Source organism: Pseudophryne corroboree, chromosome 5 (assembly GCF_028390025.1).
Source record: "Pseudophryne corroboree isolate aPseCor3 chromosome 5, aPseCor3.hap2, whole genome shotgun sequence".
NCBI classification, from domain to species: domain Eukaryota; kingdom Metazoa; phylum Chordata; class Amphibia; order Anura; family Myobatrachidae; genus Pseudophryne; species Pseudophryne corroboree.
The window spans coordinates 339,597,105-339,617,203 of NC_086448.1; the positions used below are offsets into that span (position 1 = coordinate 339,597,105).

Below are 20,099 nucleotides of genomic sequence, written 5' to 3' on the forward strand. Positions count from 1 at the left end.
CATAACAGACTTTGGTCAGGCAACAAAGGGTGGAGACGCGTCTTAAGTAATTTTGTATTGTGTTTAAAACTATCTTGTGTTGTTAGACCACGTCTGTTCTGTATAGTCTTAGAGGTTCGAAGGACAAACAGGAAAAAAGCCGTTTATTATTGTGTAACTTTTGGTGCAAAAGCGTGCACAAAGCGTACCGATAGTTTGCATATATTCTCACATATTGGGGGTAATTCCGAGTTGATTGCAGCAGGAACTTTGTTAGCAGTTGGGCAAAACCATGTGCACTGCAGGGGAGGCAGATATAACATGTGCAGAGAGAGTCAGATTTGGGTGGGGTGTGTTCAATCTGCAATCTAAATTGCAGTGTAAAAATAAAGCAGCCAGTATTTACCCTGCACAGAAACAAAATAACCCACCCAACTCTAACTCTCTCTGCACATGTTATATCTGCCCCCCCCCCCCTGCAGTGCACATGGTTTTGCCCAATTGCTAACAAACTTGCTGCTGCGATCAACTCAGAATTACCCCCATTGTTGCCATAGGTTATAATAGTCATTATAGATCTGTATAAAGTCGGATACATTTTATTTGTTATATATTTGATATAGTTTGTTAAGGGAGTAATTTTAAATAACACGAAACACAGTTCCAGCCTAAATGTAATGGTAAACACTCAAAAGAGGATTACCTTTGGGGGTAACTTCCGGCGAGTGTAAGGAACAATTGTGTATTGTGTAAGTGGGCAGTAGCATTTTGTTGCTCACATTTATTGTGATAAGTGTGGTATATTTAGGCACGAACGCATGGTGAACACGTGGCACGTTGTGTGTAGTAAGCGTGTGGGAATGCGCATGTAGCGCAGGAACGCACGGTTGTGTGCATACGCACGGTCACGTGAGGCAGCAAGTGCAAGTTATAACCACACGATAGCAGTTCAAGTTAAGGCGGGGTAAAGGATCTATAGTCATACCATAGCAAGTAACTATCCGATTTTAAAAGCAATCTATCAATCAAAGGGAGTGATACTTTTCTGTACAGAAAACATTGTGTGTTAGCGTGAGTTGAAAGTAGGTGTGGATGTATTGAGCCCCCGGAAACCGGAATCCCGTGGATAAACGCCTGAGTTAGAAGAGGCTCAACGGCGTGAATGAGTCGCAACCTAGCGCATTAATGAAGTTGACACGTACTACAACGTGTTGGAGGAGCGTAATAGATTGTGATTTGTGAAGTGTTTTAGTGTTATGCTCCGGCTGAGGAGCGCGGCTTGAATTCGACTCCAGTGATCGTAGGGCTTATAGATAACGTGACACAATTTGCGTTCTTTTGCGCAACTGTGTCATCATAGGCGCTGTGTAGAGCATACGCAAACGTGATTTGTGTAAGAAAAGGGGTTTTTCGCTCCTCAGGAAATCTCCCTGGTGGGCATTCACTTAAAAGGGTGATCAATAAGTTGTTTCTCATCCTACAAAAATTCCAGTGGATAGATACCGAAAAAGGAATTTTTTGCTGACTCTCTCAGGAAAACATTCAAACAGAACCTCCACTGAAAGAAATTACGGTGCTGAAGGGTCTGATAGGAACCCAAGGTTGGGTACATTGCGATCCCACTATTGACAGTGGTTCGTAGTACAGGCCAGCGGGGGCAGGAGCGAGTGAAGAGCGCTCTAAGAACTTTTCACCGTCGTCTCGCGTGGGCCATTTGGTGTGTTGTGAAAAAAGCCCATAATGGGAGCCAAATGGGCATGTGAGAGGCGTTCGGCAGCCAGGGTTCAGGCTGAAGTGTTGAGGCCAAGAGGGTCCGCGAGGTTGATAATGTGTGGGAAGTATGGTCCACACACCGAGGCTTTTTGTGACGAATGGGTACGTATGACTGCTGAAGATAGGACATAATTTCCTAGGGTTGGTTGTTTTGAACCAGACGTGCTACAGAATGTAAGGAATAGAATATGTCTGATCAAATCTAAGAAACAAAGGATCAGACATAGCAACTGTTTAAACATATGGCAACAAGAGGGAGATGTGCAAAGGGAACTTGCTCGCACAGCAAGTTCCAAACTAGACAGGAATGTGAATGCGATGGCACCACCACCGACACATGTCAATGAAGAGAGAGATGCTACAACCAATAGTACATCAGAAAATGATAGGAAAGTACTTATGAATTGTATTAACCTTAACACATGCAAATTATACCCAGTTTTAAGTTCTTGCAAAGGTCATAGGAAGACGATGGATCCAGCCTAACCTCAGCCCTCTATCAGGCAACCACCTTACAGGAAACGCAGGTGGACACCGCCCGACCAGTAAGAGTAGTAGCGGTGTCTCCCACTGGAAGGACGGGTGAGTTCATAGCCACCGGTAGGTATGAGACTTTTCATTACGCAGAGACAGTAACGCACCATAGTGCGCAAAATAGGAGTGAAATGGTTGGGTTACACCCTGTCTGGGTAATAACAACTACCAATGGGAGAACTGATAGCCAGGGAGTAACCCTCATCAAGAACACGGCAATGTATTACCCGTGGACCAGATCAGAACTGCGGTCAATCATTTCAGAATTTCCCGATCCCCGGAGACATTTAGCCAGATGCCAGAAATTTATTAAGGATCTGGGTAATTCCTATGAACCTACAAACAAAGATTGACGGATAGTTTTAAAAGCGTGCCTACCCCCTAATATTCACACCCAAAAGTTTATCACAGATTGTAAGATAGAGGCAGACGGTCCTCTGACTGACTAATACAAATAGGAGAACGTGAAACAAATTAATGAACAACTAGGATTGCATTTCCCCATTGTTGTCCAGTGAAATAACATTTTCTTCATAAAACAGAGAGAAAATTAACCGACATCTGAGTATTTCCATAGGGCTTTACAAATAATGGCTAGATACAGTGGGGTGAGGGATATAATGAATGATGCAAACCATAGGGAGGTGGCTGTCTCTGTGTTAATGGACAGGTTCAATAAGGCATTGAAAGTCAGGGTACAGACTTCTTTGCCTAATTGGAGAGGGGTCACTGTAGATACTCTCAGGGAGTCTGCTATTGAGCAGGGCAAGAATATCTCCAAACGTAAAGAACAGAGGGAAGAGAGGTTGATGACGGTAAGCATACAGGCACTTAAAGGGATGTCCAATCAACCAAGACCCCAGGCCCTTGAAGACTGGAAATGGACAAGAATATGTTATATTTGTAGAAAGGAGGGACACGTTGCTAAGAAATGTAGTATAGACCCCCTAGACAAAGAACACAAGCCACGTTATCAAACATATAGACGTGACCAAGGGACACATAGCAAGGCTTTAAAGCCATATAGAAAGAAAGATCACTGGTAAACACTAATTCGGCAAATGGGAAGAACGGGAAAAGTGCAACATTACCCTTTGACAAAATTTGCTGGAGTTACGATTGGGGCCTCCATGATGCTAAACTTATTTTTCTTTTCTCCTGGCAGCAGTGGCCACTGACTAACCTAATCGACAGATTTTGTAGTGTAAACTCCAAATATGAAATACATATAGTATACTCCCGCTCAGGAAGTACAAGGTATGTCAGATACTCCTCAAAGACTAAGGTTGCATTCCACTGTTCTAGATTCATGTCCATCACAGGTAGAGGAAATTATCTCACAGAATACCGAGTTCCCTATGAATTTAGGATGGACATGACACTGGATTGATGGCTGGGATAATCCCAGTAGTGATACAACAAGCACAAACTTTAAAGGGAGTAGACCAAGTAGTTAATCACTTCCCCGTAGTGCCCAATTCAGTTGTCATTTTAATAAAACCCTCTTCACCTCCATAAACTTATCTGCCACCAACCTTCATTCTGTTTTCTCCACAGTGTCCTCTTCATCTTTGCGTTCACCTACAGGGGGGTACAATACATGGACCCGATTCTCCCAAGGTCAAGTGACAGCCTGAGTATTGTCTCCCAGGCCCTACATGACTGTTTATAGTCCTTTCGGCCTGAGAATGGGTCGGTGCTGATACAATGTGTTAATGACTTGTTGTTGTGCGCTGATTCATTTGAGTCGTCCATGGCAGATACGAAATAGTTTCTGTTTTGCCTCTTCCAAACAGGACACCAGGTTGCAAGGGATAAACTACAGTTGTGTAGGATGAGGGTCAAATACTTGGGACGTAGTACTGGTACATGATTTGACAATCCATAAACCACATGCCATATTGGTCCTTCAAAGTTATGCCCGAACCCGGTATGTCTCATCAACACGGTGACACCAGTATTACTGCAGTGTGCCTTGTCATGCACAAAGAGTGGAGGATGAGAATACTGGTGAAGGGAGATTTTGTATAGACATCGATAGGCATAACGGTGTGGGATATCTGAATCAGGCCTTTACTACGAGACCTGACATCAGTGTTGGCCCGTTGGTGAACGCAGAACTGATATACTCGTTGTTTTTCTAATATTTTCTTTTTTTTCCCCTTCTAGAAGAGACGTTTTTGGCTCTAGCAAGCACTACCACACAAATTAACACCACACAACTGATGACATTCAACACGATAAATACACAGCAATTAAATCGAAATGCAAAATGTGTGTTCCCTACATGAGAAGGCTGTTTGGAAGGCGAAGGGATATGGTCAGGAGTCGTTGGGACCCTGGAGAGATGGACAAGGTAAGCTAGTTGCCCCCAGGGCATATCTCCCGAGCCTAGCTGAAGCGGCACATGGTCTGACTCATCTGGGCAAGGAAAGTATGTGCAAATTGGTAAGAGCTTACTGGAGTGCACCAGGGTTCTCAGGCGAGCAAGAAAGCAATGACATGTCTTACTTGCTTGAGGAAGAATATTGGTAAGACAATACCAACGGAGCCATCCCATATCCCTCCTACAGATGGACCTTTCCAGGTAATACAAATCGATTTCATACAGCTACCACCCTGTAGGAATTTAAAGTATGTTTTAGTATGTACAGATGTCTTTTCGAACTGGGTAGAAGCATTCCCTGCTGCCACAAATACTGCCGTATTCACTGCAAAGAAAATTGTGCAAGAATTTGTGTGTAGATATGGTATCCCTAAAATGATTGAAAGTGATAGGGGTACCCATTTTACAGGTGAAGTCTTTCAGGTCATGTGCAAACTTATGGGTATTAATAGTAAGCTACATACTCCATACCGGCCACAGGTCAGTGCGAAGGTGGAGAGAATGAATAGCACTTTTAAGAAAAAGCTGAGCAAAGTGATGGCTGAAACTGGACTGTTGTGACCAGAAGCACTGCCACTAGTGTTGTACAGCATCAGAACCACTCCCAGGTCACCGCTTAACCTATCACCCTTTGAAATTATTTTTGGACGACAGCCCCATGTAATGATAGACCCCCTGGATTATTTGAAGTGCAATAATGAAATGACTGTGCAATATTTGGTTAGGATGAGCCAGCAATTCAGAAACCAGCAAAGGAATTTGAAGCTGGCGATTCCTGACCTACCCAACAGTAGTTGTTATGACATTGAACCTGGGGATTATGCAATGATTCAAAATTTTCTATGCTCAGGTTGCCTCATAGACACGTGGGAAGGACCGTACCAAGTTTTGTTGGCCAGCGCGACATTGCTGAAAGTCGCAGAGAGAGAGACTTGGGTCCACTCGTCCCACTGCAAGAAGGTCGCTAACCCGGAGAGAACTCGTGAGACAGAAAATGGTGAAAGAGACCTAATATCTAGAGATGAGCGGGTTCGGTTTCTTTGAATCCGAACCCGCACGAACTTCACTTTTTTTTTCACGGGTCCGAGCGACTCGGATCTTCCCGCCTTGCTCGGTTAACCCGAGCGCGCCCGAACGTCATCATGACGCTGTCGGATTCTCGCGAGACTCGGATTCTATATAAGGAGCCGCGCGTCGCCGCCATTTTCACACGTGCATTGAGATTGATAGGGAGAGGACGTGGCTGGCGTCCTCTCCATTAGAATAGATTAGAAGAGAGAGAGAGAGAGAGAGATTGTGCAGACAGAGTTTACCACAGTGACCAGTGCAGTTGTTGTTAAGTTAACTTTTATTTAATATATCCGTTCTCTGCTATATCCGTTCTCTGCCTGAAAAAAACGATACACAGCAGTCACACAGTGTGACTCAGTCTGTGTGCACTCAGCTCAGCCCAGTGTGCTGCACATCAATGTATAAAAGCTTATAATAATTGTGGGGGAGACTGGGGAGCACTGCAGGTTGTTATAGCAGGAGCCAGGAGTACATAATATTATATTAATTTAAAATTAAACAGTGCACACTTTTGCTGCAGGAGTGCCACTGCCAGTGTGACTAGTGGTGACCAGTGCCTGACCACCAGTATAGTAGTATATTGTTGTATACTATCTCTTTATCAACCAGTCTATATTAGCAGCAGACACAGTACAGTGCGGTAGTTCACGGCTGTGGCTACCTCTGTGTCGGCAGTCGGCACTCGGCAGGCAGTCCGTCCATCCATAATTGTATAATTATATACCACCTAACCGTGGTATTTTTTTTTCTTTCTTTATACCGTCGTCATAGTCATACTAGTTGTTACGAGTATACTACTATCTCTTTATCAACCAGTGTACAGTGCGGTAGTTCACGGCTGTGGCTACCTCTGTGTCGGCACTCGGCAGGCAGTCCGTCCATCCATAATTGTATTATTATAATATATACCACCTAACCGTGGTTTTTTTTTCATTCTTTATACCGTCATAGTGTCATACTAGTTGTTACGAGTATACTACTATCTCTTTATCAACCAGTGTACAGTGCGGTAGTTCACGGCTGTGGCTACCTCTGTGTCGGCAGTCGGCAGGCAGTCCGTCCATCCATAATTGTATTATAATATATACCACCTAACCGTGGTTTTTTTTTCATTCTTTATACCGTCATAGTGTCATACTAGTTGTTACGAGTATACTACTATCTCTTTATCAACCAGTGTACAGTGCGGTAGTTCACGGCTGTGGCTACCTCTGTGTCGGCAGTCGGCAGGCAGTCCGTCCATCCATAATTGTATTATAATATATACCACCTAACCGTGGTTTTTTTTTCATTCTTTATACCGTCATAGTCAGTCATACTAGTTGTTACGAGTATACTACTATCTCTTTATCAACCAGTGTACAGTGCGGTAGTTCACGGCTGTGGCTACCTCTGTGTCGGCACTCGGCAGGCAGTCCGTCCATCCATAATTGTATTATAATATATACCACCTAACCGTGGTTTTTTTTTCATTCTTTATACCGTCATAGTGTCATACTAGTTGTTACGAGTATACTACTATCTCTTTATCAACCAGTGTACAGTGCGGTAGTTCACGGCTGTGGCTACCTCTGTGTCGGCAGTCGGCAGGCAGTCCGTCCATCCATAATTGTATTATAATATATACCACCTAACCGTGGTTTTTTTTTCATTCTTTATACCGTCATAGTGTCATACTAGTTGTTACGAGTATACTACTATCTCTTTATCAACCAGTGTACAGTGCGGTAGTTCACGGCTGTGGCTACCTCTGTGTCGGAACTCGGCAGGCAGTCCGTCCATCCATAATTGTATTACAATATATACCACCTAACCGTGGTTTTTTTTTCATTCTTTATACCGTCATAGTCAGTCATACTAGTTGTTACGAGTATACTACTATCTCTTTATCAACCAGTGTACAGTGCGGTAGTTCACGGCTGTGGCTACCTCTGTGTCGGAACTCGGCAGGCAGTCCGTCCATCCATAATTGTATTACAATATATACCACCTAACCGTGGTTTTTTTTTCATTCTTTATACCGTCATAGTCAGTCATACTAGTTGTTACGAGTATACTACTATCTCTTTATCAACCAGTGTACAGTGCGGTAGTTCACGGCTGTGGCTACCTCTGTGTCGGAACTCGGCAGGCAGTCCGTCCATCCATAATTGTATTACAATATATACCACCTAACCGTGGTTTTTTTTTCATTCTTTATACCGTCATAGTCAGTCATACTAGTTGTTACGAGTATACTACTATCTCTTTATCAACCAGTGTACAGTGCGGTAGTTCACGGCTGTGGCTACCTCTGTGTCGGAACTCGGCAGGCAGTCCGTCCATCCATAATTGTATTATTATAATATATACCACCTAACCGTGGTTTTTTTTTCATTCTTTATACCGTCATAGTGTCATACTAGTTGTTACGAGTATACTACTATCTCTTTATCAACCAGTGTACAGTGCGGTAGTTCACGGCTGTGGCTACCTCTGTGTCGGCACTCGGCAGGCAGTCCGTCCATCCATAATTGTATTACAATATATACCACCTAACCGTGGTTTTTTTATACCACCTAACCGTGGCAGTCCGTCCATAATTGTATACTAGTATCCAATCCATCCATCTCCATTGTTTACCTGAGGTGCCTTTTAGTTCTGCCTATAAAATATGGAGAACAAAAAAGTTGAGGTTCCAAAATTAGGGAAAGATCAAGATCCACTTCCACCTCGTGCTGAAGCTGCTGCCACTAGTCATGGCCGAGACGATGAAATGCCAGCAACGTCGTCTGCCAAGGCCGATGCCCAATGTCATAGTACAGAGCATGTCAAATCCAAAACACCAAATATCAGAAAAAAAAGGACTCCAAAACCTAAAATAAAATTGTCGGAGGAGAAGCGTAAACTTGCCAATATGCCATTTACCACACGGAGTGGCAAGGAACGGCTGAGGCCCTGGCCTATGTTCATGGCTAGTGGTTCAGCTTCACATGAGGATGGAAGCACTCAGCCTCTCGCTAGAAAACTGAAAAGACTCAAGCTGGCAAAAGCACCGCAAAGAACTGTGCGTTCTTTGAAATCCCAAATCCACAAGGAGAGTCCAATTGTGTCGGTTGCGATGCCTGACCTTCCCAACACTGGACGTGAAGAGCATGCGCCTTCCACTATTTGCATGCCCCCTGCAAGTGCTGGAAGGAGCACCCGCAGTCCAGTTCCTGATAGTCAGATTGAAGATGTCAGTGTTGAAGTACACCAGGATGAGGAGGATATGGGTGTTGCTGGCGCTGGGGAGGAAATTGACCAGAAGGATTCTGATGGTGAGGTGGTTTGTTTAAGTCAGGCACCCGGGGAGACACCTGTTGTCCGTGGGAGGAATATGGCCGTTGACATGCCAGGTGAAAATACCAAAAAAATCAGCTCTTCGGTGTGGAGGTATTTCACCAGAAATGCGGACAACAGGTGTCAAGCCGTGTGTTCCCTTTGTCAAGCTGTAATAAGTAGGGGTAAGGACGTTAACCACCTCGGAACATCCTCCCTTATACGTCACCTGCAGCGCATTCATAATAAGTCAGTGACAAGTTCAAAAACTTTGGGTGACAGCGGAAGCAGTCCACTGACCAGTAAATCCCTTCCTCTTGTAACCAAGCTCACGCAAACCACCCCACCAACTCCCTCAGTGTCAATTTCCTCCTTCCCCAGGAATGCCAATAGTCCTGCAGGCCATGTCACTGGCAAGTCTGACGAGTCCTCTCCTGCCTGGGATTCCTCCGATGCATCCTTGCGTGTAACGCCTACTGCTGCTGGCGCTGCTGTTGTTGCCGCTGGGAGTCGATGGTCATCCCAGAGGGGAAGTCGTAAGCCCACTTGTACTACTTCCAGTAAGCAATTGACTGTTCAACAGTCCTTTGCGAGGAAGATGAAATATCACAGCAGTCATCCTACTGCAAAGCGGATAACTGAGGCCTTGGCATCCTGGGTGGTGAGAAACGTGGTTCCGGTATCCATCATTACTGCAGAGCCAACTAGAGACTTGTTGGAGGTACTGTGTCCCCGGTACAAATACCATCTAGGTTCCATTTCTCTAGGCAGGCGATACCGAAAATGTACACAGACCTCAGAAAAAGAGTCACCAGTGTCCTAAAAAATGCAGCTGTACCCAATGTCCACTTAACCACGGACATGTGGACAAGTGGAGCAGGGCAGGGTCAGGACTATATGACTGTGACAGCCCACTGGGTAGATGTATGGACTCCAGCCGCAAGAACAGCAGCGGCGGCACCAGTAGCAGCATCTCGCAAACGCCAACTCTTTCCTAGGCAGGCTACGCTTTGTATCACCGCTTTCCAGAATACGCACACAGCTGAAAACCTCTTACGGCAACTGAGGAAGATCATCGCGGAATGGCTTACCCCAATTGGACTCTCCTGTGGATTTGTGGCATCGGACAACGCCAGCAATATTGTGTGTGCATTAAATATGGGCAAATTCCAGCACGTCCCATGTTTTGCACATACCTTGAATTTGGTGGTGCAGAATTTTTTAAAAAACGACAGGGGCGTGCAAGAGATGCTGTCGGTGGCCAGAAAAATTGCGGGACACTTTCGGCGTACAGGCACCACGTACAGAAGACTGGAGCACCACCAAAAACTACTGAACCTGCCCTGCCATCATCTGAAGCAAGAAGTGGTAACGAGGTGGAATTCAACCCTCTATATGCTTCAGAGGTTGGAGGAGCAGCAAAAGGCCATTCAAGCCTATACAATTGAGCACGATATAGGAGATGGAATGCACCTGTCTCAAGTGCAGTGGAGAATGATTTCAACGTTGTGCAAGGTTCTGATGCCCTTTGAACTTGCCACACGTGAAGTCAGTTCAGACACTGCCAGCCTGAGTCAGGTTCATTCCCCTCATCAGGCTTTTGCAGAAGAAGCTGGAGGCATTGAAGAAGGAGCTAACACGGAGCGATTCCGCTAGGCATGTGGGACTTGTGGATGCAGCCCTTAATTCGCTTAACAAGGATTCACGGGTGGTCAATCTGTTGAAATCAGAGCACTACATTTTGGCCACCGTGCTCGATCCTAGATTTAAAGCCTACCTTGAATCTCTCTTTCCGGCAGACACAGGTCTGCTGGGGTTGAAAGACCTGCTGGTGACAAAATTGTCAAGTCAAGCGGAACGCGACCTGTCAACATCTCCTCCTTCACATTCTCCCGCAACTGGGGGTGCGAGGAAAAGGCTCAGAATTCCGAGCCCACCCGCTGGCGGTGATGCAGGGCAGTCTGGAGCGACTGCTGATGCTGACATCTGGTCCGGACTGAAGGACCTGACAACGATTACGGACATGTCGTCTACTGTCACTGCATATGATTCTCTCAACATTGATAGAATGGTGGAGGATTATATGAGTGACCGCATCCAAGTAGGCACGTCACACAGTCCGTACTTATACTGGCAGGAAAAAGAGGCAATTTGGAGGCCCTTGCACAAACTGGCTTTATTCTACCTAAGTTGCCCTCCCACAAGTGTGTACTCCGAAAGAGTGTTTAGTGCCGCCGCTCACCTTGTCAGCAATCGGCGTACGAGGTTACATCCAGAAAATGTGGAGAAGATGATGTTCATTAAAATGAATTATAATCAATTCCTCCGCGGAGACATTGACCAGCAGCAATTGCCTCCACAAAGTACACAGGGAGCTGAGATGGTGGATTCCAGTGGGGACGAATTGATAATCTGTGAGGAGGGGGATGTACACGGTGATATATCGGAGGGTGAAGATGAGGTGGACATCTTGCCTCTGTAGAGCCAGTTTGTGCAAGGAGAGATTAATTGCTTCTTTTTTGGGGGGGGTCCAAACCAACCCGTCATATCAGTCACAGTCGTGTGGCAGACCCTGTCACTGAAATGATGGGTTGGTTAAAGTGTGCATGTCCTGTTTTGTTTATACAACATAAGGGTGGGTGGGAGGGCCCAAGGATAATTCCATCTTGCACCTCTTTTTTCTTTTCTTTTTCTTTGCATCATGTGCTGATTGGGGAGGGTTTTTTGGAAGGGACATCCTGCGTGACACTGCAGTGCCACTCCTAGATGGGCCCGGTGTTTGTGTCGGCAACTAGGGTCGCTAATCTTACTCACACAGCTACCTCATTGCGCCTCTTTTTTTCTTTGCGTCATGTGCTGTTTGGGGAGGGTTTTTTGGAAGGGACATCCTGTCTGACACTGCAGTGCCACTCCTAGATGTGCCCGGTGTTTGTGTCGGCCACTAGGGTCGCTAATCTTACTCACACAGTCAGCTACCTCATTGCGCCTCTTTTTTTCTTTGCGTCATGTGCTGTTTGGGGAGGGTTTTTTGGAAGGGCCATCCTGCGTGACACTGCAGTGCCACTCCTAGATGGGCCCGGTGTTTGTGTCGGCCACTAGGGTCGCTAATCTTACTCACACAGCTACCTCATTGCGCCTCTTTTTTTCTTTGCGTCATGTGCTGTTTGGGGAGGGTTTTTTGGAAGGGACATCCTGCGTGACACTGCAGTGCCACTCCTAGATGGGCCCGGTGTTTGTGTCGGCCACTAGGGTCGCTTATCTTACTCACACAGCGACCTCGGTGCAAATTTTAGGACTAAAAATAATATTGTGAGGTGTGAGGTATTCAGAATAGACTGAAAATGAGTGTAAATTATGGTTTTTGAGGTTAATAATACTTTGGGATCAAAATGACCCCCAAATTCTATGATTTAAGCTGTTTTTTAGTGTTTTTGGAAAAAAACACCCGAATCCAAAACACACCCGAATCCGACAAAAATAATTCGGTGAGGTTTTGCCAAAACGCGTTCGAACCCAAAACACGGCCGCGGAACCGAACCCAAAACCAAAACACAAAACCCGAAAAATTTCAGGCGCTCATCTCTACTAATATCACTGGAGAACTTGTTCCGGGAAGGCTAAAAGGCAGGACTAAGTCACAACACACAAGCCAAAACCAGGCGCTAATAAATAGCTAATTTCAATTAATAAATCACCATTTGTTATTTTCAAGCTGCAACACAGAGTTACTGACTTGGGGTCTTCAAGTCAGAATAATTAGCACAGGTGAACCCTATGCTAGTTCCCAAAGCTAATCTAACATTTAACTCCTTGCACTATTAAATATGGTATGGCTGATATTCAAATAACCAAACTGCAAATTTTCTTATAATTCATGAGTTTTAATACACATAAAAAACTAGACCAGTCTAAGATATCTTAACAATATAAGAACAATAATATAATCAGTATTATCAAAATACTATTAAAAATGACTCAAGGAGGTGGAGCCAAGCTGATCTGTGCACAGTTCTCAAACGGACAAATTAGTAACTATATTTCAGTCCGCATAATACACTTGTTATAATGCGCAACAATTTGCTTCTAGAACCCATGTAGAAATGTAAGTTCCTTAGATGTTTTTTATGTAAAAGCAATGTTCCATATTTTATTGCCCATCAGCAAAGACAGAATAATGGCATGAAGATATGCTCCTAAACGGAGCCTTACGTGTGGTTTCCGTCAGTGTTGTATAACGCAAGATGGAGCCCCAATGGTGAGTACATCGGTCCCGGTTTCAGGGGATCCAGCGCCTGCAATGACGCCCGCTGATGGCGAGGATGTCCAGTCACGGGGAACAACGAGACCGCACCGTTCCAGTGCTGCTTGCAAGCACCCAGGTCCCGGTCTCTCTCCTCTCAATGGGTGTCGGGCTGATGTTAATGGCGATGAACAGCAATACAGATGGGTTCAAAGGCAATATAAGGGTCAATATAAGGGTGCTTGCAAGTACCTCAAGGACAGAGTAAGCCGGGATTAGTGCCATACCCTTTAACAGTAAATGAGATACTCAAATTACATGGGGGGAGACCCGTGGACAGGAAATTCAATATATCTAGGCTCCCTAGCTTGAAGCTCCACCAGTACCACGTAGATAGGTCACTGCTGTGTTTTAACGTGTCCAATTTCCAGAAACCAGGAAATTGGGAAGTGACATGGAACAATCAGAAAAATACCTTCTCACATAGGACTGATAAAGTACCCATCAACTCCGAACTTGTACGTAGGATAGCCACAAGTGGGAAGTACTACCGGTACAGGTATACACGTGGGATCAAAACCATGTGGGTTGCAAAAAGTGACACAGGGATATTGTGCCCACATCATCCGGCCCGATACTTGTACTGAACAAATGGGAGGACTGGGGACCGGTTTCTTCATGAGGAAAATCTGTGATATGATCTTGTTGCATTTTGTCCCCTATGTTCTTCCAGATGACGCCTATTTCATATGTGGAAGGAAAGCGTATAAGTGGCTTACTCCGAGCTCTGAAGGGTTGTGGTACATAGGCAGAGTACTACCATACCAGAGGTCATGACCATTACACACAACAAAATGAAAGATATTCACCGCAACGCTCAGACTCCTTATACCCATACACACTATGAACACATTGTCAAGAGACACCTCATAGATAGGACAGAGCCCACAGCCTATGATTTGATCCATGAATCCACAGGGATTCAAATTCTTCTCGCATTAGATATCACCCATACTGCCAGAGGAATTATAAATTATAGGTACATCCATGCGCTAGTAAACTTGATAGATAATATGACTGAGATGTATGATGACACTTTCAGGTATATGGGTAGGGAGCTAAAGGCCCACATGAAGGAGCTGGTCCAGCACAGGACGGTCTTAAATTACGTCACGGCTGTGACAGATGGGTACTGTGTTACTCTGGCAACTCAATATGGTGTGAAGTGCTGTACTTATATTACGAACATTACCGAAGACCCAACGGAGATCATCGATCAAAAGATGGACGAGATCTTGCAGTTGAAGTGGGAGTTCAGAAGGAAACACAACCTTACTTTAGCGGCTGTGGGTAATGAATTGACTGGCTGGGACTCATGGTTGAACCCACTCAAATGGGTCTCTGGGTTAGGAGAGTGGGCACAGAGTGCAATTGCAAGTGTGGGAAAGTTTCTCCTCTGTATCCTGGGTGTCGTCATAATTATCGGTCTGATATTCCGATGTGTTCGAATTTTGACACGGCGAAAACAAAAGACAAATTTAATGAGTCTAAGGAGCGAGGGCGTTGTAACAGTGACAGATTTGATATATGACCCAACCGTAGAAACTGTGTTGTGATAAGGAGTGCAAATTAATTTCATGGCCTGTTTTCCCTTCTACCCAGAAACCTACAACCGGAAATTACATCAGTGTACCCAAATTTATGTGAATGTATCTTTATATGTCTTACCCTCATCTCTGCAATGCTTAGTTAATAACACACATAGCCGTTAAATGTTATCCACACATAATGGCATACACATACATCTCCCCACATGTATCATCAGATAAATGTGCTCCCCATTTGTTATTATAAGAAGCCGGACGAGGTGAGGGCTAATGGCCCTTGCCTAGTAAGAGCTCGGTAATATTTGTTTGCCCATGTACAGACTCTTAATATGGGATGAGAAGGATTAAATGTATACTTCGCAGTTCCTCGAAGCTTTCTTTAGAACTTATTCGGCACGATGATACATTCGCCTCAGACATTTACTCATACATGCACGCTTTTTCCTATCCCACTAGGCCATATATTTTCCACCTACAACTCTTCCCCTGTTACCCGAACGTTGTACATATTGTAAATGTAATATTTTGAGTATTATTAGTTATGTGTGGCAGTTATTGTTTACTGCCAAAGGGTGGACTGTCGAAGTCGAAAATATTATACCCACATGCATCACGTGCAAACACCACACAGAATGGCCTCCGTGCATGTGTTTGTTCTGCCATGCGTGCACATACCCGCACGCTGCGTACATTGGCTCACGAAGCCCTGCGTATTAGCGTGTGGTATGAGTAAATACGGTAGCATACGCATTTGCATGGAAAAGCCACAAAGACATATCTGATATTATATCCACATAGTGCATAATTTACACATAGTTTACACACACCACACCAGCAAGTTACATTTACTTCAGAAATGGAACAATAGAGATATTCAACTTTACAGGATGTGAGGGGACAGAATTAGGTTAGAACATGGTGTTTGTTATCCAGATGAACAGTATTTCCGTGGCTACATTCTGATCGCAGTTTGCAGAATATAGCATGCTCCTGCGCATAACTATGCGCAGGAATACAGTATTAATATCACACTGTAATTACTGTACTCCTGATATTCGACGGGAACTCAGTGGAAGACACCTGCAAGTACACCTGGACCAAGCATCGCCCACCTATTCAAACCGACCTATTACCCCTCACGTACTGTAAATGAACAGCCCTTTGTCCTATGAAAGAAGAGCTTACAGTTCCCTTTGTATTATGTTTTGGACAACGGTATAAGAGTCAGGCCTTCTGGCCAGTCCCAGGCTAATTCTCTGAAGGTCATCTTGTTAGACTGACTGAGGACCGGATCCGGGTGGCGCAGGCGAACAAACGTATGTACTCTTGGTTGTAGCTTTTCTCTTGTATTATTGTATTTCTGTGTGTATCCCTTTTTAAGTAAATATTTGTTGCTGCATTGTTGACCACAACATAACATACACAATTGGTGTTGCATTCCATTCCTGTTAAGGGTTAAAAGTGTATTCAGCCACACGTGTAGCTGCATTGTGCTCACAGCGTGTCGGCGTGCCTACGCAACGTGCACACATTTCTTAGAGGGTTATAGCGTACAGTTAGCGGCCGCAGCGGCACGAATTCTTGTGTAATAAGGCACTGCTTTTTTCTGAAAGTTAAACGAACTTAACAATGCTGCTGCTATATGTCCACTGCTACAGTATTATAATAATAATAACAACCACAAGTCCCTTACAGTGTTGCTGTGTTGTGCTGCATCAGACAAGAGGTAGTGTCCTGTCAATCAGTCATTCCAGTGACGAGGCAGTCACAGTGGTATACACTGCTGCTATATGTCCACTGCTACAGTATTATAATAATAATAACCACCACAAGTCCCTCACAGTATTGCTGTGTTGTGCTGCATCAGACCAGAGGTAGTGTCCTGTCAATCAGTCATTCCAGTGATGAGGCAGTCATGCTGCTATATGTCCACTGCTACAGTATTATAATAATAATAATAATAATAATAATAACAACAACAACCACAAGTCCCTTACAGTGTTGTTGTGTTGTGCTGCATCAGACCAGTGGTAGTGTCCTGTCCATCAGTCACTCCAGTGACGAGGCAGTCACAGAGGTATACGCTGCTGCTATATGTCCACTGCTACAGTATTATAATAATAATAACAACAACAACAACCACAAGTCCCTTACAGTGTTGTTGTGTTGTGCTGCATCAGAGCAGTGGTAGTGTCCTGGCCATCAGCCATCAGTCATTCCTGTGCCGCATATTTTGTTATAATACTCCAGAAACATAATGGAGAACAAAAATTTGGAGGATAAAATAGGGAAAGATCAAGAACCCCTTCCTCCTAGTGCTGAAGCTGCTGCCACTAGCCATGACATAGACTATGAAATGCCATCAACGTCGCCTGCCAAGGCCGATGCCCAATGTGATAGTAGAGGGCCTGTGATATCCAAAAAGCCAAAGTTTAGTAAAAAGAACCAAAAAAAAGAAATTTAAATTGTCTGAGGAGAAACATAAACTTGCCAATATGCCATTTACGACACGGAGTGGCAAGGAACAGCTGAGGCCCTGGCCTATGTTCATGGCTAGTGGTTCAGCTTCACATGACGATGGAAGCTCTCATCCTCCCGCTAGAAAAATTAAAAGAGATAAGCTGGAAAGAGCACAGAAAAGAACTGTGCGTTCTGAGATCGTATCACAAACCCCCAAGGAGAGTCCAAGTGTGTCAGTGGTTGCGAAGCCTGACCTTCCCAACACTGGACGGGAAGAGGTGGCTCCTTCCACCATTTGCACGCCCCCTGCAAGTGCTGAAAGGAGCACCCACAGTCCAGTTCCTGATATTCAAATTGAAGATGTCACTGTTGAAGTACACCAGGATGAGGATATGGGTGTTGCTGGCGCTGAGGAGGAAGTTTGACGATGAGGATTCTGATGGTGATGTGGTTTAAGTCAGGCACCGGGGGAGACACCTGTTGTCCGTGGGATACCTTATACGTTACCTTCTGCGCATTCATCATAAGTCAGTGTCAAGTTGTGAAACTTTGGGTAAGAGCGTAAGCAGTCCACTGACACCTAAATCCCTTCTTTCTCCTGTACCCAAGCTCCTGCAAGCCACACCACCAACTCCCTCAATATCAACTTCCTCCTCAGTCAGGAACGTCAATAGTCCTGCAGGCCATGTCACTGTCAAGACTGAGGAGTCCTCTCCTAACCAGGATTTCTCCAGAGGATCCTTGAGTGGCTGCTGTTGCTGCCGCCGCTGCTGTTGTTGCTGCTGGGAGTCGATCGTCATCCCAGAGGGGAAGTCGGAAGACCACTTGTACTACTTCCAGTAAGCAATTGACTGTCCAACAGTCCTTTGTGAGGAAGATGAAATATGACAGCAGTCCTACTTTTGCATAGCGGATAACTGAGGCCTTGACAGCTATGTTGGTGTTAGACGTGCGTCCGGTATCCGCCATTAGTTCAGTGGGACTTAGAGAATTGTTTGAGGTACTGTGTCCCCGGTATCAAATCCCACCTAGGTTCCACTTCTCTAGGCAAGCGATACAGAAAATGTACACAGACGTCAGAAAAAGAGTTACCAGTGTCCAACAAAATGCGGTTGTATCCAGTGTCCACTTAACCACGGACGTGTGGACAAGTGGAAAAGGGTAGACTAAGGACTATATGACTGTGACAGCCCACTGGGTAGATGTATTGCCTCCCGCAGCAACAACAGCAGCGGCACCAGTAGCAGCATCTCGCAAATGCCAACTCGTTCCTAGGCAGGCTATGCTATGAGTCACCGCTTTCCGTAAGAGGCACACAGCTGACAACCTCTTACGGAAACTGAGGAACATCTTCTTAGCACTTAGGGTCTAATTCATGTTTGTATGCAATGGCTGATGTTTGCACAACAGTTCAATTATCGACAGACTGCTCATGTGCTGCGATCGCATTTGCATGCACCAAGGTGCCTCTGAGGTATTAAGGAGAAGTGATTGACAGGAACTGACCGTTTGGAGGTGTTAACGAGGAGTTGACCGAGAGTGGTTAGAAAAATGCAGGCGTCTCATGGCCATTTTCGGAGTGTACTGTATATCTGCCATTAGCTGCGTACTCGGCTACTCGCACGTGCAAAAGCATGGAACCTGCATCACTAGTGCCGTGTCCAGTCTGTGTAGCCATAGGCCTACCCTTAGCCTCGATGTTCCTCATTTTTGCCTACAGACTGCAAATGCGTATGCAATTGCGTATGAGTTTCCGATGGCTCCGTTTTAATTTCTGGGTTGCAGCTTCATTTGCCAACATTAGCAGTTCTGTAGCCTAGACAATCACACTTGCAATTACATGTGCGTACAACATGAATTAGGCCCTTAGATGATTGTGAAGGCATTTACAGTATTCCAGGGATTCCTTGCTCCTGAGGACCAGAGCAATGAAAATCAAACGTTTTGCTCATCCACCTGTTAATGGTAGAGTCAGTGGCTTCACAAGGGTTGGGGGGTGGGTGGCTTGCTCCCAGGGTGTCACCCACCGAGGGGTGACACCAAAATGCCAGCTCCTGCTCAGTGACAGGAGCTGAGTGCTGCACTGTTACATTATGTGCAGCACTCGGCTCCTGTCACTATGTAGGAGCCGCCACTGCAGAAACAGCACTCTGCGGGAGGCAGACCGCACCTCCCGAACACCCCAAGTGACGGAAAACGGGGTCGGAATGCGAAGCCCTGCCCCTCCAGCGGAGCCACGCCCACTACCAGAAAGCCATGTCCCCTTTTCTGCCAGCGCCGCACCAGGTGTTCACAATGTAAGTGACGCCCCTGGGTAGAGTAATATACTGTTTTACTAATTTTTTATGAGGTTAATTATACTGTGATCACCCCCTTCATACTGTATCAGGGCTAAATAATCAATAGAAGAGATATATCAGATTGCGATGACATGCCTGTATACATATATGTATTCGATATATATATAGTCAATGTTCTTCACTAACTATGGATCCAGTGTAATATACAGTACTATTAGTGAGCCGCCGCAAGGTCCAAATCACTGCCAAAACATACAAATAAAAATGTGCAGAATTCTAGCTATAAAAAGTTTTTATAGCTAGAATTCTGCACATTTTTATTAAAAACACACGTCCATGTCACACTTTTACCTATATGAACCAAAAAATACAGCTTAGTATAAAAAGCTAAATTTATCAGTGAGCACTAAAACCCATGCTAATGGACAGGACGAGTAAACTTATACTTA

General features: G+C 45.0%; 1 protein-coding gene across 2 annotated transcripts in view; it reads right to left on the reverse strand.

Moving 5' to 3' along the window:
- Nucleotides 1-20,099, reverse strand: part of ITPRID1 (ITPR interacting domain containing 1) — a 478,387-nt gene that overhangs the window by 408,581 nt on the left and 49,707 nt on the right. The gene's annotated exons all lie outside the window — the stretch shown is intronic.